We start from the raw sequence: 6,000 nt of genomic DNA, 5'->3' as shown, positions 1-6,000 counted from the left end.
TTTGCATTATAACAAATATCCTTCCATGATCGAGGGATATAGTGATGCAAATTGGATCACCGGATCATCTGAAGTTAAATCCACGAGTGGATATGTTTTCACAATTGGGGGTGGAGCAGTGTCTTGGAAATCATCCAAACAAACGTGCATCGCCCGTTCTACAATGGAATCTAAATTCATAGCTTTAGATAAAGCCGGTGAAGAAGCTGAATGGCTCCGGAATTTTTTGGAAGATATTCCATTTTGGCCCAAACCTTTGGCACCTATTTGTATACATTGTGACAGTCAAGCAGCAATAGGTAGGGCAGGGAGCGTTATGTATAACGGAAAATCTCGTCATATTCGACGGAGACACAATACCGTTAGACAACTACTCTCTAGTGGTGTTATCACAATTGACTACGTAAAGTCAAGAGATAATGTGTCGGATCCACTTACAAAAGGCCTATCTAGAGAGGCCGTTGAAAGATCATCGAAGGGAATGGGGTTAAAGGCCTAGGACAAGTCATCATGGCGGTAACTCTACCTAGCAGACTAGAGATCCCAAGAGCTAGGTTCAAAGAGCTCAAACAAAGTTATGAATAACGGTTCAACATTGTCAACTAACTCAACCCATTCTCGTGATGAAGACAATGTTCAAAAACGAGGTAAAGCATTAAGGCTTTTTGATGAGTCAATAAAGCTTAAAGCTTTTAATAATTTGCTAAGTCTGGCAGGATATGACCAGATAGTGTGTCTTTAGGATTACACGTTTAGAAATCACCTATGTGAGTGTGAAGTGTAAGCCGCTTCAAGGAGAATGAAAGTAAAGGCCCATTCTCTAAGCACTCATGAAACCAGGCGGTGTTCATGGCTGAAATGAACACAACCGTGAGAACCATAGATGGTTATGAATTGATTGTGTGACTTATGTTGTATAGGTATACAACAAAGCTCGACGGTTCAAAGATATCAAATCTACCGATTGACCGAGTATATCCGATATAAGTTCACTACGGAAAGTTCAAAGGGAAACCTACTTATCCAGAGGCAATCAATTCTTGCTTGTAAAACACACACACGTCCGTGCATTCCTTTAAGTTTATAGCCATTCCCCATTCATGTGGGGGATTGTTGGATTTTGTTTAATAACAAAAGAAGGGTGAATGGAAAATGGTGGGAAAGAAATGGAGGGAAGTGAAATGTTGAATGAGTTCACTAATGCACTTTATCCCTCATTGGTAGAAAGAAAGAAAGTCTTGGTGTTTATATAGAGAAGTTCATCTTTTAGCTCTTAAAGAGCTAGTAAGAAGGCAAGTCTCGCGTCGTCGTCGTCGTCGCTCGCTCGGCTCGGCTTCGGCTTCGGCTTTGGATTTGGATTTGTCAAAGATCGATTGATTGATTAATCTTTTTGGACAAATTTTTTTTCAAATATTTAATTAAATTGATTAAAGAAAATTCAATCCGAAATAACCAATGACCCGCGACCCAGTCCGGTCCGGCCCGCTTTTCTTTTTTGGATTAATTTAAATTCGTTTTAAATTTCCCGCAAAAATTTCCAACAGCTATGACTGTTCTGAAAGGTTGCAAACCTCTTCAGAGTGTCACACCTGTTCCAACAGCCATGACTGTTCTGAAAGGTTGCAAACCTTTCAGAAACATCACCAAGTTGGCTATAAATAGACCTTCAAATCCCAGAATATTAACTTACGAAATTTTCTGAATCTTCTTCTTTTTCTGCACAAAATATTCCAGTGTGTTTTACGACCATTGAGTGGTTCGCCGATCACCAGAGTTTTAGGTACCGATACACTGGTGAGTTAAATCGTTCTATCTTGGGAGGATATATTCCAAAACCTCGGGTACTTGAGGGGAATAATTTCCTTAAGGACACACTATGTATTCAGTGGGCTCGATTTGTTCCTACAACATTTTTCCAGAATTTATTTTGAAGAAGTTTACTGTTTTCGGAATTTAATTTCTACTAACTTTCTGTTTCTGTTTTCAGAAAGATTAGTACTTAATATATTTACTGCAATACAGATTGATAACAATCTTTAGGAAATTAATAATTATATTCTGTATTTTGTCAGAATTTTATTATTCTGATTTGAAGATATAACTCTTCTTGCTTTCTATTGTTGTTAAATTCTCCAGCATTTTTTCATTATGTCTGAAGAACGTAGAATAAGAGTATCATTATATTGGGGGGGTGAGGTTGTGATGGAGAATAAGTCTGTGGGCAACAGTTTACCTGCTAAGTGTAATGTTAAATTGCCACTTTCAATTGAGTACGAAACATTGATATCGTTGTTATGCAAAAAAATGAGTGTGAGAAAACGTTCAGTGATACTCAAAGTAACCGGAAGATATCCGTATTCCGTTACGCCGCAAGGGGTTGCTTTTTACTCAGAGTTTAACATCGACGATGATGACACTTTGAGTGATTTCTTGAGGACTCCCGACGAATGCCGGGAATTTCGTGTAATCACAATGTTGGAGATGTACGTGAAGGTCGAAGACGTTCCAAAAAATGAGGTTGTGCGTAGTAGAGATAACCCCCAGTCATCGGGTGGTTATTCTGGATCAGTTTTTGCCGGACATGTTCCAGATGAAAGAATTTTTCTTGATTTAAATTTATCACCGTCGGCGAATGAGCAGCGAGAAAATAATTTATACCCTGTTTTCCATAATTCACAAGAAGAGAGGTAAACTACAATTTTCATTTGTGTTAATATGTATATTTTTGCGTATTGAATAAATTTTAACGCTCATTTATTTAATAGGGGGTACCGGCCGGATATGAATTTTACAAGTGACCCATCCGGTAGTCATCACCTAACTGAAAACGTCCATCATGGAATGTCATCACATTACAACTTGTAAGTGAAAAAGTACAACCATATATAAAGCATTTATTAATTTAGTAGCTTATATTTTTGTTGAAATGTGCAGTGAAAACGAGCAAGTTGAACTACCCGTACTCACTCAATTGCCCGAAAACGACGTATTACATCAGGATCTGGCAGATGAACAGAGTGAGGAAGAGAACAGCGATTACGATAACAATGCCGATGAATCGGGAGACGAGACACCATTTGCTCGTGAGGATGGTGATGAAGAGGACGAGGAGGAAGAACCGGATTTGAAGAGAGCCCCTCATAGACGAAAAGTGAACGAGTCTGAAGTGTCGTTTCATTCAAGGGAGATTCCTTATATTGATAACTTGCCAGCCGTGCCGGATGTGGAAGCTCTCACACGGGATTTTGATGAAATCCGGACAGCAATGTGGGATGAGTCTAGACCAACGGTGCTTGCAAAGGGGATGCTTTTTCCTGATAAAGCACGCGTAAGCAGGGCTTGTAAAATGCACAATGTTAAACAGTGTCGTGAAATGCAAGTATCGGAGTCAAGTCCGACGGTATACAAGGCTATTTGCCGCAGGTGGTTTTGGCCATGTAATTGGATGTTGCGTGCGTCGAAGAAGAAAACAGGTATGTGGAAAGTGGGTAAATACATTCCCACCCACACATGCAAAATGGACACTTTCAACGGGAATCACTTCAACTTGGATATTGACTTGATATCTCTTGTACTTATTCCGCACATCGAAGCGTCCATCAGGTATAAAATCAAAGAGTGCATTACAGCAGTCTACCAGGAATATGGCCACACAATTACTAAAAGAAAGGCATATCTTGGGCGCAAAAGAGCGTTTGAAATAGTCTATGGTAAATGGGATAAGTCATTTGCAGATCTGCCTAGCTACATGGCTGCACTGCAGCACTTTAACCCCGGAAAAGTTATTGAATGGAAGCTTGAGTGGAGTCCGGGTAAACCAGAATATATATTCAATTACGTGTTTTGGGTGTTTAAGCCAGCAATTGATGGTTTTCCGTATTGCCGGACCATAATATCCATAGACGGAACTCATGTCTATGGAAAGTACGATATCAAGCTATTGATAGCCGTGGCTGTGGATGCAAATGGATAGATATTTCCTCTAGCCTTTGCTATTTGTGCAAATGAAAGCACAGAGACGTGGACAATGTTTTTGAACCACTTGAAAGAGCACGTTGTCAAACATCGTTCAGGTATTTGTCTAATATCTGATCGGAACGGGGGTATATTAAGTTCTGTGGAGAACCTTCCTACCTGGCAAGAACCTTATGCATACCACCGTTACTGTGTGAGGCACTTTAAGGCCAATTTCAAGAAGGCACATCCCAAAAAAGATCTACATGATTTGATGTGGATGGCAGCAACAGACCACCAACAACATAAATTCCGGAGGCATATGGATTCTATCAGGCAAGAAGACGATGCAGCATATCATTGGTTAATGCGACATGATCCTGAAAAGTGGACGTTGCATGCAGATGGTGGCAGACGCTGGGGAATTCTTACTACAAACGTGTCAGAATCCTTCAACGGGTTATTAAAGTCGGCAAGAGGATTGCCTGGCACAGCCATGGTGCGTATGTCGTTTAAGCAGATGGCGGAGAGGTTTGTACAACGGTCTGCAGCTGCAACGGAATTGATGGAAAGGGGTGTTGAATTTATGCCAGTGCCTATGAAGAGATTAGAGAAATACAGACGGCGAGCACATTGGCATTCCTTTTTGCAATATGATAACGAACGAGGTATTTTTGAAGTTCGCACCGCTATCCATAATAATCGGGGTAATAATGTACATACTGTAAATGAATCCACAAGGTTATGCTCATGTGGGAAATGGTCAATATACCACATGCCTTGTTCACATGCCATCAAGTGTTTTCAACGTGTTGGTTATGCGGAGACCAACTATATTGATCAACAATATAGTGTTTCCAAATACGTAAACACATATAGTGGTCAGCTGCAACCAGTGGGTTCTGAGCATTACTGGCCCCCAGAACCATTTAAAATGGTGTGTAACAAGTCCTATTTGCGTAAAAGACAGGTGCAGAAGAGAACGCGTATACGGAACCAAATGGATGTTAGTGATATCGTATATGCATACAAATGTGGTATAAGCTAGCAAACAGGCCACGGCCGTAGAAAATGTCCTTTGGGTGGCAACAATAATCAAGCTCAGGGCGGGTGTTCTTCTATTGTACCTAACTACCCATGAGTTCATGTTGTAATAATTAGTTGTTATGTATACGATTTAAGTATTTATGAAATAATATTTTTTTGTTTGTTAATTATGATTTGTACTTTCCCTTTTTACCTATTTAAATAATAATTTAATATAATTATCGGTATATTTATTATGTGTGTTGTCTTGTCGCTATCACGATATTTAATACACAAATTATATATATGGCGCTATGTGTGTCTTGTCTTGTCGAACTGAAAAAAGCTGAAAACATCATGATATGGCGCCATTAGATATGTGTGATGGCGCCATTACATATGGCGCTATGTAATATAGCGCCATTAGATATGGCGCTATCTAATATAGCGCCATTAGATATGGCGTTATATGTGTATTGTTTAGCCTATAAATAATGGGGTCATTGTATTTATTTTGTGTGCTAAAAATTTCCCCCAAGAAATATTTCATTAAAAGTAAGTAAGGTTTTTATTATAAGCAAATAGTTCACAAATGGCTCAACATGGTCGTCCACCAATTTGCTCTTGTGGAAAACCATGCATGATGGATTGTGGGTGGGAAGGTGCTAACGTTGGACGCCGCTATTGGTGTTGTATGAACAAGTTGTACAAGCAACCCGATGAACCTACTTGTGAATTTGATGAATGGGCTGAGGAACCATGTTATCAGGAAAGCTACAGGGATAGATTACAGGAATTTCATAATATGTTGTTATACCAGCATAGAATACAAAAGGAGGCAGATAGAATTATTACAGATATGAGGGAGAAACTAAAGGAGGTGGAAGATAAAAAATGGAGAGCTGAATGGAATTGTGAAGCACACAAGGAACGCAACAAAAAATATAAACGGGAACTTGCGGAGGTGAATGCGAGAGTGAAAGAGTTAGAAGAAGAAAAAGAACAAATGGAAGAACGATT

Source organism: Nicotiana tabacum, chromosome 3 (assembly GCF_000715075.1).
Source record: "Nicotiana tabacum cultivar K326 chromosome 3, ASM71507v2, whole genome shotgun sequence".
NCBI lineage: Eukaryota > Viridiplantae > Streptophyta > Magnoliopsida > Solanales > Solanaceae > Nicotiana > Nicotiana tabacum.
Note: the sequence above shows the minus strand (reverse complement) of the source record.